Source organism: Bos indicus x Bos taurus, chromosome 4 (genome assembly GCF_003369695.1).
Source record: "Bos indicus x Bos taurus breed Angus x Brahman F1 hybrid chromosome 4, Bos_hybrid_MaternalHap_v2.0, whole genome shotgun sequence".
NCBI classification, from domain to species: domain Eukaryota; kingdom Metazoa; phylum Chordata; class Mammalia; order Artiodactyla; family Bovidae; genus Bos; species Bos indicus x Bos taurus.
This window is the reverse complement of record NC_040079.1, coordinates 59,151,783-59,167,948: the sequence shown is the minus strand read 5'-3', so window position 1 is coordinate 59,167,948 and position 16,166 is coordinate 59,151,783. Positions and strand designations below refer to the sequence as shown.

Below are 16,166 nucleotides of genomic sequence, written 5' to 3'. Positions count from 1 at the left end.
TTTTTTCACCTTTGAACAATAAAAATGATTTACCTTTATAATAAAGAGTGGTTAAAAATAACTCAAACAAAATTGCCAAACTAAGAGTTATTTATTACCAGAGGCAAAGACTTGAGCAACTTAATTTTACGAATAAAGCAAACAATTTACTTCAAACTAGAAGAAATTGATTCACGTTCTATGAGCCAAGCGTGGTTGTGAGCTTGGTGTGGGGAGCCTGGCATTAAAATGGTAATTCACATAGTTGCTTCAATAAGCTTCATGAAATTCAAAATTACAAAAATTCATTTGATTTATGAATCTTGACTATTATGCTAAAGCTATTTGAAGGTTGATTAAGTCAGGTCATACGAAGAAAATACATTTAAAAATAAAATGATACACATATATATGTGTCAAAACTAACTGAACTGCATGTTTAATCTGCACATTTTGCTGTGTGCATACTTCAAAATGTTAAGGCAGAAAAATTAAAACATCCATAGAAAAACAGAAAATATTTTACATTTTTCATCTTGAATTTTGAATGGATCTCTAATATTGAATAAATTAAAAAACCAAACACAGGAGTACTTCCAGCTCTGGCTATGATGGAGTAGAGAGAAAGCCCCTCTTTCTGGCACCTCTCACTGTCTCCTCACACTTATTTTCTCCATCCTCTTTCTCTAAACTCCCAGACACCCCAGTACTTATACTTTTATCTATGAAAGTTTCTTATAAAAAAAGAATAATTTAGCATCATAAAAAACTCTCAGGTTGACCTGAGAATAAAGCAATCAAAATCACATTAAAATTATACCATGATTTTTTTCCCTGAAACTCATTAAGGAGTCGTAAGAAAATAAGTACACCAACCTGTTGTGAAATTCCAATGTTAATCTAATTTTCTGATTTGGTTTGTTTCCCCACAATTAATTTTGTTTTTCTCATAGACAGTTCCACTTTTTTTTTTAAGGTGACAAAAATATAAAAAGTGAGAGAAAATGTCTGTTGCCTACAGCTGTGTTTCCTGACTTATGGCTGGGAGGGTGCTGACTCTGCTTTCCTGAGTCCACGGGTAACAGGCTCTCTTCTGCCCACTGCCAGTCCCCTCCTGCAAGCTGCACTGCTTTGGGAGCGGTTTTGCACTTAATCACCCATCCTCCCAGCCAGAGTTGATGTGGTGGCAAATGAGTCACAATTTCAACTGAGACGGAGAGAAACTTGACCCTGCAACATGTAAACGCATGTGCTCCTGGTGGCCGTCCTGGCTGAACATGGGTAGGGGAAGATAGCCCAAGCCAAAAGGAAGAGTGAAGCGGAGGCTCAGAGAAAAACAGGGAGGACGTCCATTCTGGATTGCTTATAGTTCCCAGGTCCTGTGCCTTCCTAAAGTCCTGCAGCGTCTCTGCTCTTGGTATCCATGAGTTTCTGTATTACCCAGCCATTGAAATGTAGACTTTGCTCAAACTGGTTCCCACAGATTCCTGTAACTTACAACTAGAAATGCCTGAGGAAGGTGCCAGGCTTCTGCAGTTCAGTGTCATGGCCTCGCGAGCCTCACTCCTGTAAGAGGTGAGCACATTCCCTGTCTCCAGTAATCAGACGCCCCTCCGTGGTGGAGCCCGCCTGCTCCCTGAGCTGAGTTAGCCACCTTTTGGCTCAGTGGTCCCTGGCTCTCCAGTTATGGCCTTTCGTCCTTCAGCCTTTGGTCACTCATAAGCCTGAACTAATGGAACTTATTCCAGGGCAAGGGCTGGGTCACCCCACCACAAGCTCCTCCATTCTTGGTATCATTGCCAGGTTAACTGGGGTCAAAAATTGTACACAATGCCAGCTTATGTGACTAAGATATTGCTTCCTTATTTTCTCCTAATAATAGAATCTCCCTTTCATCCTGTGGATAATGTGCACAGAGGTTACACTTTAAACCAGTCAGTGAGTAAAATCTCAGTCTCCATGAGATTGAATAATCTCTCTGAGGTGATCAGGTCTGCTAGAGAAACACTCAGCCTTCCAGACCTCCTTACCACTTCCTTTATTTAAAAAAAATTATTTTATGTGGACCACTTTTTCTTTATGTATTGAATTTGTTATACTAGTGCTTCTGTTTTATGTTTTGGTTTTTTCACCCCGAGGCATGTGGGATCTTAGCCTCCCAACCAGGGATCAAACCCACACTCCCTACTTTGGAAGGCGAATTCTTAACTACTGGACTGCCAGGGAAGTACCCCACCTCCTGTTCCATATGGCAAGTGGATGAAGGGAAACAAGGAGATTTCAGGGTGCTAGGAGAGAAACTGGGAATTCTAACTCAGACTTCCTCCCTGCCAGACCTGCCTCACCACACCTCTTACTCAGCCACAGGCTCCTCACTCAGCTGAGAGATTCCTTCTGTAGGATGGTGTCCCCTCTCAGTCCCAAAGCAGGGTGAAACCTTTCTGCTTCTGACTCCCCCACCCTCCAATCTTTCTGACATATAGGACCCTCAGTTTGGCTGATGAGAAGAAGTTGTGTATATATTTATGACTGCTTGGTCACTCATCTCTATGTCCTTCTCCTCTATTTGCTGGCACAGAAGGGGCAGGCTTCCCTCTCTCTTTTTTGTTTGATCTGAAATCCTCTTACATCATTTTCTTCCACTTACTTAGGCCAGTAAATCTCAAGGCCTGACTGCCCTAGGACAAAGGTCACTGGAAGGAGATATGTTCTGAATTCTCTAGGTTTCAGTCAATATGAAAGCTGCAGGCAGTTGAGTTAGGGATTACAAAATAAAAATATAAACCTGCTCAGCTAGTATTATATAAATAAAAGAATGATGAAAGAATGGATGAATGAATTTCTACCAAATGGCATAAAGAAAACCTTGAAATATCCAAACACTGGTTGAAATAAATAAAATTTTCACTGCGACTTTTGCTATCAAGTATTACTCTATCACATTTTTTCAGCTAAAAAGCATTTCATAAAGTATTTCATCTGACAGTTGTAAGAATCAAGTAAGGAAAAAGAGAGAGCACGTGCTATGAAGCCCATTTTATAGTTGGAGAAACAGGTTCAGATTGCTTCAAGATGCTTCAAGGCAACACAAAGGTAAGCAGGCTTCCAATTAACTTCCTCTTAACCTCTGTATAGCATGGCACCATAGTAATTATTCATCAATATAAAATTACTTGTGAGATTTATATCTAATAATACAGAGCTAACTCTCTTTTATTTGGAGAATGCTTATCCAGAATATCAAACTATTCTAAGCAAAGATGACAAGCTATGGAACCTCTAGGGTCAAAATAGATGCCACAGTAAAACCTTTAAAGGTCATATGGCCCTTTGATAGATTCTGTGAGCTCTCATTCAAAGCCTATTTTCTTTTGTTTTTAAAGTGAATCATAATTTGTTTGGTTTTCAGCCCACAAGAAAATGGAGACATTAAATGAGAGCAGGGAAGCATCTGCCCTGTAAGAAGATAGAGAGGAGACAGAAAGGCAGGAGCACAAACAAGGACTATGAAGGCATAACCGTCTAGAGACAGTTGGTGAGGAGAAATAACCAGAGACACACAGACGAACTCCAGACACCTTGTATTCCGGATGTTGTAGCAGACAGAGCACAGGCAGGTTCCTCTGGAAGGTTGGTCTTGCTTCTCCTTTACTCTTCTGTTCTTTTTGAATGAAATAGTCAGTGATGGTATTAGCTCCCCATTGCTGCTGTAACAAACTACAACAAACTTAGGAGCTTAAATTTTGGACTTCCCTGGTGGTGCAGTGGTTTCGAATCCTCCTTGCAAAGCAGGGGCTGCAGGTTCGCTCCTTGGTCAGGTAACTAAGGACACACATACCGCTGAGCAGCTAAGCCTGCGTGATATTGAGCCCTCACACCACAACCAGAGAGTCCCTGCACCACAATGAAAGGTTCCAGATGATGCAACTAAGACCTGATGTAGTCAAATAAATAAATCAATGTTGTAAAATGCACGCACACACATTTATTATCTTGCAGTTCTGGAGCTCAGAATTCCAAACTGAGTTTTGTATGCTAAACTCAAAGTGTTGGCACAGCTGCATTTTTTTCTGAAGGGTTTAGTGAGAATTTGTTTCCTTTCCTTATCAGCTTTTAAAGGCTAAAAGCATTATATTTCTTGGTTTTTGGTCCCTTCTTTGCATCACTCCAACTTTTCCCTTTGCATCTTCTACTCTTACTTTGCCCTTTCAGCCTCTCTCTTATGAGGATCCTCATAATATGTTGGGCCTACTCAGGTAGTCTAGAGTAATCTCCCTAGCTCAAGATTTCTAACTTAATCACATCTGCAAAATCTCTTGCCTTGTGAGGTAACATATTCCCAGATTAGGACATGAATATCTTTGGAGGGCCATTATCTAGGCTACCACACTGAAAAATGAATTTCACAAACAATTCTAAATTAAAGTCACCATTTCGTCCTCTGCAAACATTCCCTCATGGCAGGGAAAAGGGAGACTCCCTCTTCTCTGAATGACTGTGATAAGGTATTCGGCAGATTTTATGAAAGGTGAAAAGAGGAATACAAACTGAAATAACAGAGCTTGCTCAAATATGCAAAGGAAAGTTGCAAAAGAACTTTGATGTTACTGGTACAAACTGGAGGGAAGAAATGAAAACCACTATATGACATTTAGTGTGGGGAAAGATCAGCCCCTGGGCTGGAGTTTCCTGAACATTGCTTAATGACAGCAGCCAGACACAGGGCTGATGTTCATTTTGACTGCCTTGTCTAGCAGGAAGAGCTTCTATCACCATGCTAATACGGAAATAGCTGTGCCCCAGATGGTAAAAAATCTGCCTGCAATGCAGGAGACCCAGGTTCAATCCCTGGGTTAGGAAGATGCCCTGGAGAAGGGAATGGCAAACCACTTTGGTATTCTTGCTTGGAGAATTCCACAGAGCCGCCTGGCAGGCTACAGTCCATGGGGTAGCAAACAGTTGGACACAACTGAGTGGCTAACACTTTCACTTCACTTTCAAACTTTACAAAATTTCTCAACCCAAGGGAATAAGTTTAAAGAGGAAAACACCAGTTCATGGGAATTTCACATCTGTGAAATACAGAATAAGAAGTTGAGAAAAGTAAGATCTTCCAAGTTACGGGTTCTTGACCTAGGACCCATGAACTTTCAGAAAATAAATAAGTGGGTTTCAAGGATCTATGATGCTTTAAAATTCACATGTAAAATTTGTTTTTTTAGTGTGTTTGTATATGTGCTTTTTTCCCAGGAAAAAGATCCATAGTTTTTCATCAGATTTCCAAAGGGGTCTATGACTATAAAATAGAAGATATTTTATATCAGGTGATCAGAAAAAAGGCCTATCATTAACTTACTGATACAAGAAGTTGTTTCATTTTATCTATGAAATGTACTTAAAAATCAACATATGAACCAATCTATGTGAACTCTAGAGCTCAGCGTCAGGATGACTCAAAGGCAGAGTAATATAAAGGATGCCAGCTTCCTGCCCTGTGGAAATGGTAGGTTTGTGAGTTTCCCAAGGAGGTGTTCTCCCTACAGCTTCTGTTCTGATCATGTGAATGAATAATGACAAAAAAGCAAAAGTGACTCAGTTAAGTTCAGTTAGGTTCAGTTGCTCAGTCATATCCAACTCTTTGCAACTCCATGGACAGAAGCACACCAGGCCTCCCTGTCCATCAGCAACTACCAGACTTTACCCAAACTCATGTCCATAGAGTCGGTGATGCCATCCAGCCATCTCATCCTCTGTCATCCCCTTCTCTTGCAGCCCTCAATCTTTCCAGGCATCAAGGTCTTTTCAAATGAATCAGTTATTCGCATCAGGTGGCCAGAGTATTGGAGTTTCAGCTTCAACATCAGTCCTTCCAATGAACACCCAGGACTGATCTTCTTTAGGATGGACTGGCTGGATCTCCTTGAAGTCCAAGGGATTCTCAAGAGTCTTCTCCAACACCGCAGTTCAAAAGCATCAATTCTTCAGTGCTCAACTATCTTTAGAGTCCAACTCTCACATCCATATGTGACTACTGCAAAAACCATAGCCTTGACTAGACTGACCTTTGTTGGCAAAGTAATGTCTCTGTTTTTTAATATGCTGTCTCAGTTCAGTTCAGTCACTCAGTTGTGTCCAACTCTTTGCGACCCCATGAACCGCAGCACGCCAGGCCTCCCTGTCCATCACAAACTCCGGGAGTTCACCCAAACCCATGTCCGTTGTGTCCGTGATGCCATCCCACCATTTCATCCTCTGTCGTCCCCTTCTCCTCTAGCCCTCAATCTTTCCCAGCATCAGGGTCTTTTCAAATGAGTCAGCTCTCTGCATCAGGTGGGCAAAGTATTGGAGTTTCAGCTTCAACATCAGTCCCCCCAATGAACACCCAGGACTGATCTGCCTTAGGATGGACTGGTTGGATGTCCTTGCAGTCCAAGGGACTTTAAGAGTATTCTCCAGCACCACAGTTTAAAAGCATCAATTCTTCTGCACTCAGCTTTCTTCACAGTCCAACTCTCACATCCATACATGACTACTGGAAAAAATATAGCTTTGACTAGATGGACCTTTGTTGGCAAAGTAATGTCTCTGCTTTTTAATATGCTGTCTAGGTTGGTCATGGCAAACCATTTCAGTATTCTTGCCTCGAGAACCCCATGAACAGTATGAAAATATGCTGAGTTGGTCATAACTTTCCTTCCAAGGAGTAAGTGTCTTTTTACGTCATGGCTGCAATCACCATCTGCAGTGATTTTGGAGCCCCAAAATATAAAGTCAGTCACTGTTTCCACTGTTTACCCATCTATTTGCCATGAAGAGATGGGACCAGATGCCATGATCTTAATTTTCTGAATGTTGAGCTTTAAGCCACTTTTTCACTCTCCTCTTTCACTTTCATCAAGAGACTCATTATTCTTATTCATTTTCTGCCATAAGTGTGGTGTCATCTGCATATCTGAGGTTATTGATATTTCTCCCGGCAATCTCGATTCCAGCTTGTGCTTCTTCCAGCCTAGTATTTCTCATGATGTACTCTGCATATAAGTTAAATAAGCAGGGTGACAATATACAGCCTTGACGTAGTCCTTTTCCTATTTGGAACCAGTCTGTTGTTCCATGTCCAGTTCTAACTGTTGCTTCCTGACCTGCATACAGGTTTCTCAAGAGGCAGGTCAGGTGGTCTGGTATTCCCATCTCTTTCAGAATTTTCCACAGTTTATTGTGATCCACACAGTCAAAGGCTTTGGCATAGTCAATAAAGCAGAAATAGATGTTTTTCTGGAACTCTCTTGCTTTTTCCATGATCCAGTGTATGTTAGCAATTTGATCTCTGATTCCTCTGCCTTTTCTAAAACTAGCTCAAACATCAGGAAGTTCACAGTTCACGTATTGCTGAAGCCTGGCTTGGAGAATTTTGAGCATTACTTTACTAGCGTGTGAGATAAGTGCAATTGTGTGGTAGTTTGAGCATGCTTTGGCATTGCCTTTCTTTGGGATTGGAATGAAAACTGACCTTTTCCAGTCCTGTGGCCACTGCTGTTTTCCAAATTTGCTGGCATATTGAGTACAGCACTTTCACAGCATCATCTTTCAGGATTTGAAATAGCTCCACTGGAATTCCATCACCTCTGCTAGCTTTGTTCATAGTGATGTTTCCTAAGGCCCACTTGACTTCACATTCCAGGATGTCTGGCTCTAGGTGATTGATCACACCATCATGATTATCTGGGTCATGAAGATCTTTTTTGTATAGTTCTTCTGTGTATTCTTGCCACCTCTTCTTAATATCTTCTGCTTCTGTTAGGTCCCTACCATTTCTATCCTTTATTGAGCCCATCTTCGCATGAAATGTTCCCTTGGTATCTCTGATTTTCTTGAAGAGATCTCTAGTCTTTCCCATTCTATTGTTTTCCTCTATTTCTTTGCACTGATCACTGAGGAAAGCTTTCTTATCTCTCCTTGCTATTCTTTGGAACTCTGCATTCAAATGGGTATATCTTTCCTTTTCTCCTTTGCTTTTTCCCTTCTCTTCTTTTCACAGCTATTTGTAAGACCTCCTCAGACAACCATTTTGCTTTTTTGCATTTCTTTTTCTTGGGGATGGTCTTGATCCCTGTTTCCTATACAATGTCACAAACCTCCGTCCATAGTTTATCAGGCACTCTGTCTATCAGATCTAGTCCCTTAAATCTATTTCTCACTTCCACTGTATAATCATAAGGGATTTGATTTAGGTCATACATGAATGGTCTAGTGGTTTTCCCCACTTTCTCCTATTTAAGTCTGAATTTGGCAATAAGGAGCTCATGATCTGAGCCAAAGTCAGCTGCTGGTCTTGTTTTTGCTGACTGTATAGAGCTTCTCCATCTTTGGCTGCAAAGAATATAATCAATCTGATTTCGGTGTTGAGCATCTGGTGATGTCCATGTGTAGAGTCTTCTCTTGTGTTGTTGGAAGAGGGTGTTTGCTATGACCAGTGCATTCTCTTGGCAAAACTCTATTAGCCTTTGCCCTGCTTCATTCTGTATTCCAAGGCCAAATTTGCCTGTTATTCCAGGTGTTTCTTGACTTCCTACTTTTGCATTCCAGTCCCCTATAATGAAAAGGACATATTTTTTGGGTGTTAGTTCTAGAAGGTCTTGTAGGTCTTCATAGAACTGTTAAACTTCAGCTTCTTCAGCATTCCTGGTTGGGGCATAGACTTGGATTACTGTGATTTTGAATGGTTTGCCTTGAAAATGAACAGAGATCATTCTGTCATTTTTGAGATTGCATCCAAGTACTCCATTTTGGACTCTTTGTTGACCATGATGGCTACTCCATTTTTTTCTAAGTGATTCTTGCCCACAGTAGTAGATATAATGGTCAACTGAGTTAAATTCACCCATTCCAGTCCATTTTAGTTTGCTGATTCCTAGAATGTCAACATTCACTCTTGCCATCTCCTGTTTGAACACTTCCAGTTTGCCTTAACTCAACCATATTTAAATAAATTGATTTGTCATATGGCACTTGGGGTCCACTGTGAGTCCACAGAATGTAAATTCAGTGAGGATGGGAATCTGTGAGTTTTCTTAACTTCCATGCCTGCAACAGCACCTGGCCATAAGGCAATCAGTAACAGATGATCAATAAATGTGTTGAATGACTCAATGAAGAGTTTCCCAGAACCCTATGAAGACTGTTCAGTTCAGTTCAGTTCAATTGCTCAGTCATGTCTGACTCTTTGTGACCCCATGAATTGCAGCACTCCAGGCCTCCTTGTCTATCACCAACTCCTGGAGTTCACCCAAACTCACGTCCATCGAGCCAGTGATGCCATCCAGCCATCTCATCCTCTGTCGTCCCCTTCTCCTCCTGCCCCCAATCCCTCCCAGCATCAGAGTCTTTTCCAATGAGTCAACTCTTTGCATGAGGTGGCCAAAGTACTGGAGTTTCAGCTTTAGCATCATTCCTTCCAAAGAACAACCAGGACTGATCTCCTTTAGAATAGACTGGTTGGATCTCCTTGCAGTCCATGGATCCAGTCAAATCAGGCTGACTTTTTAATTTCCTTGACAATTAATAGGAAATTATTTGGTTTTATTTAAAAGCCACATATTGGCACTAAATCAAACATTGTCATATTTTATTATAATTGTTTTCATGCTGAATGTCTGAAAGCTGTTTACTGAAAAATCTTGTCTTTCATCAATATAATATTTCCTTATATTTTTATTAAAATTTACATATGAAAGAAAATGCAGAGAAAGGACCACTACTTGATTCTTTCCATTAATAATCATGTAACTTAGGACCTCTGACTCCATGGAAGTAAAAGATCCAAGTTTCAGAGCTAACAATGTGAGGATTAAAGTTTTCTGCTGTTGCTGATTGAGAATGAACTATTTCCTGCACGGTGAAATTCAAGGACGTCGTTCATGGTGCTATGTGTTAATGGGATTGTCTTTAGTATAGCTGGTTGAAGCCTGGCACAGATCATTTCCACGTGGGTATCTTGAGTCAGGCCCGCCTTCTAAACCCACAGGTCTGTTTTAAAGTCTGAGCACTTTCTCACATCAAAGAGTGGAAAAGAAATTTCTGAATCAAAAACTAAGTGGATTTCTTATCTCATGGCCTGCAGCCATAAGGTATTCTAACCTCCTGGGAGAGATATCTCACCAGAGCTTTTAAAATGAGGTGCCAGATTGTTGCTTTACCTCCACTGGGCAGTTTGCAGGGAGATGCTTCAAAGGAGCCGGGTGTACAGGAAACACCCGGTTAGATGGTTCCATTCTTTTTGACTTGAATACAGGGAGGGTAGGGGTGTTGGTAAGACAGAACAGCGAGATGGTATCTCCCGAGAGGCTAAACCACTCCTGAAATGTATTCCAGCAAAGCAGAAAACACCAGGGGAAGCAGATGGTCTAATTAATGACTTCAGGAGAAGATAGAGGGATGAGGGTCTGAAGAAGGGTCACCCTTGATCAGAGCAAACTGGCAGGTTCATAGTTTGCAGGGAAATCAACTCTGCCGTCTTATTAAAACAAGCATGACAAATCGGGAGGAAATTGCATGACTGTAGACTCCTCTCTGAAAAGATAACACTCTCACTTCTTGTTTTTTTTGCTACACAGATATAGGACTGCCTTTCAAATCCTAACTCAGGTGCTCAGCCTCCTTTGCATCCTTTGCTGATATGATTCCACAGCATTTATACTAGGGTTTAGTTCTGAACACAAAATTGTATGCCTTTAATGCTTTTCCTTTTGCATAATACTCCTGAGAACATGCTGAAAAATGTCATCTGTTCCACTGTATTGCCATAATATCTTTAAATCTTGCACAGCATTTTTTATAATATCTTTAAAGTTTTTCTTTTGGCTTGCTCCCCGCTTTCCCCCCATGATTCATTTATTGAATACCTGCCATGAGTAGGTGCATACTCCACAGTGATAGAGCTAAACAACTTGCCCTTAGCATCCAGTGGTGGGGGTAGGGGGGAAGAAGTAGCACATGCCCACACTAATGTCCAGGCTACAGAGGCAAGGGCCAGTGGAGGCTTGCCTGAAGTGTCTTGGTAACAACGAGAATGGGTCAAACACTTGTGCTTGGCAAGGGACACAGGAGGTTTTTGAGAAGAAGTAAACTTGAACAAAAAGGAGCAGTTGTCCTGGAAGATAAGGAAAAGGATATTTCAGACAGAGTGAAAGTTCTTGCAAAGGCACTGAGGCATGAACAGCTGGGCATGTCTAGGCACAACACTGGTAATTTGATGCCAGCAGAACACCTGCGAAAGTGATGAGAAATGTGACTGAAGGGATGGAGTCTCAAAATGATGAGAAGACTTGTGAGCCCTTCCAAAGAATTCACTGTTTATTTGGTGGACCATAGGGAGCCATGGCGGGTTGTAAGCATCAGGATAATATGATCTACTGTGTTTTTTTTAATAAGATTACTATTTTTCTTCAACTCTAATTTCATCTTTAATAAAACTCCTTGTATCTTTCTTTTTCTCTAAAAGCCCATATTATCATAACATAAGGTCATTCATGGATATATTTATTCTGGTTATTTGGTTTTTTTTTAATCTATTAAGGTATATTCATCCCTCCCTTTGCTTCCCTTCCATCACCTTCCCTTTGGAGGCACTTGGCAGGAGTCTGGACGTGGATTTGGATGCAACATTGTAAGCATCTTGCTCTGTGCCAGATACTGTGTGAAGCAATTTCATGATCTTCTCTCCTTTTCCCTTACTTTCTGTCTACTAACTCTTGACACAGTGACTGGGGATATCAAGAAGAGATCTTTGAACCGAATGTAGAACTCCAAATAAGCCTGTAATAGACTGCTCTGAACTCATTGTGTGCATCTGGGGCTCATGCAATAAAATAGTATACACTTAGCTCAAGATATGACAACCCACTCCAGTATTCTTGTCTGGAGAATCCCAGGGATGGAGGAGCCTGGTGGGCTGCCATCTGTGGGGTCGCACAGAGTCGGACACCACTGAAGCGACTTAACAGCAGCAGCAGCTCAAGACAAGTTCTCAAGGTCTCCTTATATTTAGCCACTTTGCTTCTGAGATCATTCTGCAGCTGCAATGTCCTACATCTTCCACATGTAACTTGAAGCTGCTTTTAGCATTTCGTTCATGGTTAGCTTGAAGCTTAGTGAATTTTATTTACACTTCTTCCGTGAAAATATCCCCAGAAGAGATTTAACTAATCCATATTTTTCAAATGTAGTGGCAAACTCCCTATTAAGTCAGGACCCTGGCTTATTCCCGACAGTCCCCTGATAGGTTAGCTTGTCCCTTTTCAGTCTCAGCTGTGATTTTCATGAAAGTTTTTGCCAATATGTTTTTCCATGAGCTGTCCGGAACAAGAGTTAGAGAGAAAAGTGCCTTTAGGGAGCATCTGCTGTCCATATTTTAAAGAAAACACCACTGGGAAGAATAGGACGAGTCAGTGTGCCTCATTCCATCTTCCAAATGCTCATAATGCAAGGTAATCAAATATATACAATTGAGAAAGAAAAATATTCACATATATTTATGTATAATACACATGGTAGACAGTTACCTCCCAATAATTCTCTTTCTCCTTCTGCTTATAACTCTGGATTTTCACTGAGCATGTTGCCATCAGAATAAAGACCACCTGCCCCAGATTCCTTAAGCTAGGAAGGCTTATATGACTATTTCCCAGCATCCCTGGTAGCCACGTGTGGCCAACGAGATGTATGCAAAAATGTTCGGAAGATTTGGAAAGAAGCTCTTTATAAAGAAAGGTGTAAGCTTCACTAGCCTTCTGCTTTCTTCTAATCCTGCTCTGGAACATAGACATGATGGCTGGAGCTCTAGCAGCCATATTAGGTCTAAAATTTTCTGCCCTACTAGTTCTAAGATAGTCGAACAGAAAATTAGAAGCTTGGGTGCCTGAAGACACCATGGGACAACCTAACAGCCCTAAACTGCCCACTCTGAACTTCTTTTATCTAAAAAAATAAAAGAATGAATGAATGTGCTTCAAGCTTATTTCACCTGTTTATTTTATTCTGTTTTGTGCATTCGAACTCTGCTTTATACTTTGCAGATCTAGGTAAAACTAGTTTAAGCCCATATTCCCCCCAGTCTATAGCATACGGGAGTCTAAAGCATATGAGACTATTTATAACATGTGAAAGTCCAAAGCCCTCCCCAAGATACCCGTGAATCCCTGAGCACATAAACTCTGGGTCCCTCTCCCTCCCTGGACCTGTTACTACCTTCTTTGCTCTGCCCAGCTCTGATCCAAACATGAAACTCATTTCCTCATTGATTTCCACAAGAATCCATTCAGAATCTGGGCAAAGCATCATCTCTCACATGGCACAGCAAACAACTTCCTCTTCATATCACAACTTCCTATTAGCTCAGGGTTTTTTGTCACCTCCATGTCCCAGCACTTCTCTGCTGCCTCTTCAGTCAGCAAGACCCCAGTATCTCATCTGATTCTGCTTCTCCCTTCTCTGCTGCTATTTCCTTCCTTCTACGTTGTGTCCAAATTCTACCTCCTCACTGCTGAAAAGCAACTCGTGCCACAGTTCCTTTTCCCAAATTTACTGTCAGCTGACCAGCAGACAAAAGAAGTTCATTTTAAAGAATTCACTCTCCTTAGAAGGCAGTTGTAGTTATAAATGGCATACCTCTGCCAGCAAGTGTGAATGTATCTCTAAAAGTCTTAAGAATGTCAGAGTGTGGGAATGGGGGATATGATTAACGGGGAGCAAGAAAGGAGTGTTGGAGTACAGAACTCATTGTGTGTCTGGGTCACAGCGTTGCTGCCATTGCCACACTGTTAACACATTGAGTATCACTGGCTTATTTTCTGGGGGGTGTTTTTTCCTGCTGGAAGTTACCAGTGTACCTCTTGGGGTGATTTTCCACATTCTCTCTTATCAGGTGGTTACTTCCTACAATACATCTGCAAGTTCTCTCCCTCCACTGATAATACCCATGGCTGGCCACTCCTCTAGTGTGTTCTGAATTTCTACTCTGTATCTACTTAAGTGCATAACTAAAATGGACATCCCTTTAAAGGTTCTGAGAAAATGTACAAAGTAAAACATGTTAAAATTCCAATACTGGAGAAGGATAGTGTTAATTCATTGTTAGTTTTAAATGTATCTAACACTGTTAGTTTATTTTAAATTCATGTTGTCTCTGTAATCCTCATAATTTCCCTATGATATTTGGCATCATATAACCCATTCTATAGTTAAATAAGCTGATACTCAGAGAGGTGGATCAGCTTGCCCAAGAACATACAGTAAAGTGCTAAAACCATGATGAAGATGAAAGCTCACCTGATCCTAAGCCCAGAATGCTTTTTTACAATAATTTTATTTATTTATTTACTTTTGGCTGTGCTGGGTCTTCATTGCTGTGCGAGTTTTCTCGGTGCAGCGAGTGGGGACTACTGCTTAGCTGCAGTGCTTCTCATTGCTGCGGCTTGTCTTGTTGCGGAGCACAGGCTCTAGGGCACGTGGACTTCAGTAGTTGCAACTCCTGGGCTCTTGAACACAGGCTCAATAGTTGTGGCACGTGGGCTTAGTTTCTCTGCACATGAGGGATCATTCTGGATCAGGAATGTCTCCCGCATTGGTGGGTGGATTCTTTACTGCTGAGTCACCAGGGAACCCACCTCCCCTCCACCAGAATGCTTTTAATCAGCTGGCATGCACCCTTCTCCTGAATTAATTTAGGATTTCCATAGCAAGGAACAGAAGAGACTGAATGAAAGTAGAATAAATAAATTCTGACTGCGGAGGAGGGGCCAGCAAAGGATCTGGGCTTAGTTTGAACAGACAGTCACTCCAGAAAGTCCTGGGAAGCCAGAAGCATGGAGAAGGATCCTTGGTGTCAGAAAGAGGAGAGAGAAAGTCAGAGAAGAGGCGCTTTTGAGAGAGCACCGGATTTTACAGTGTCTTCTGTCACCCAGGTCAGTTTTGTTTTGGGTTTTTGTTGTTTTTGTTTTTCTGATTAAGGAACTTGCTGTGAATGAGGTGATTGAGGCCAGTTCAGTTCAAAAACTAATCAGGAAGCATACTCAAACAGAACAAGCCACAACAAACCACCAGTGTTACATTCAAGAATTTACAAACCCTCAGCCTTCTGCCAGCAGGACAGACTGTGATTCGAATCCAAACGCTTCTGGTGAAGTAAGTAACAAAGTGCTTCAAGGAAGAAATCTCATTTTCTAAAAAGAGATTTTGAGAAAATCAGAATTGGAGCCTCTGACAGCAGGAGGTCCTCAGGGGACATATACAGGGTCCAACAAGGGGTTTTTTGTGAGAAACCACGCCATAGGTCCAGGGCCTTTCAGCAAGTTGTACAGAGATTCTAGGCCATGTGCACTCAGTGCCCAGTGAGACGCCCAGGGGAGAGGAGACCAGGAGTCTGAGAGAGCCTGTGCAAACGGTAGGGCCTCCACGCCCACTTCCACCTCCACCTGGGCAGCTGGAGGGAGGGTTTGTTTAGCGGTGTGTGGGCACATGCACTCCCTTCAGTATCAATTAGCAAGTCATTTCCTGATTTCTGTGTTCCTCTTTTGACCCTGCTAACTAAGAATTCACCCTTCAAGCATGAAAATCACCTCTGTTTAGGGAAAAACCACTCCATGTTGACATTCCCCTGCAGCTGAGGAATTTCAGCCCTGGAAATGGCAAAGGACTATCTCCACTGCAGAACTAAGCCCAGGATTCCCAGTACAGCCCACCCTGCTTGAAGCCTAAGCATCCAGTCTACCTCAGGACCACAATTCCAGGAGTGCTTGTGGGTGAAACTCCCTGAGTTCGTGCACACATGACCACGGGTCTAAAACTTGCCCACTGTCTTAACACTGAGAAATGTCCCTCACCCTGAGGTGGCCCAGTCTGGCTCACAGCTACATACCTAGACTAGGAGACCCTCAGGAGCTCCAGTGTGTTCTTGTTGTTTACTCACTAAGTAGTGTCCAACTCTTCACAACCCCATGGACTGTAGCACTCCAGGCTCCTCTGCCCATGGGATTTTGCAGGCAAGAATACTGGAACTGGTTGCCATTTCCTCATCCAGGAGATCTTCCCAGCCCAGGGATCAAACCTGTGTCTCCTGCATTGCAGGCAGATTCTTTACTGCTGAATTACCAGGTAAGCCCCAGCAGGCCCAGAGCCTGTGCCAGTGGCTC

General features: G+C 41.9%; 1 protein-coding gene across 1 annotated transcript in view; it reads left to right on the top strand.

The window, feature by feature from the left end:
* The first annotated feature begins 14,799 nt into the window (after positions 1–14,799).
* The window catches only part of AOAH (acyloxyacyl hydrolase), a 188,208-nt gene continuing 186,841 nt past the window's right edge, over positions 14,800–16,166 (top strand). The window contains exon 1 of the mRNA XM_027539535.1: positions 14,800–14,939. The gene's annotated coding sequence lies outside the window, so the exon portion shown is untranslated. The remainder of the gene's footprint in view (positions 14,940–16,166) is intronic.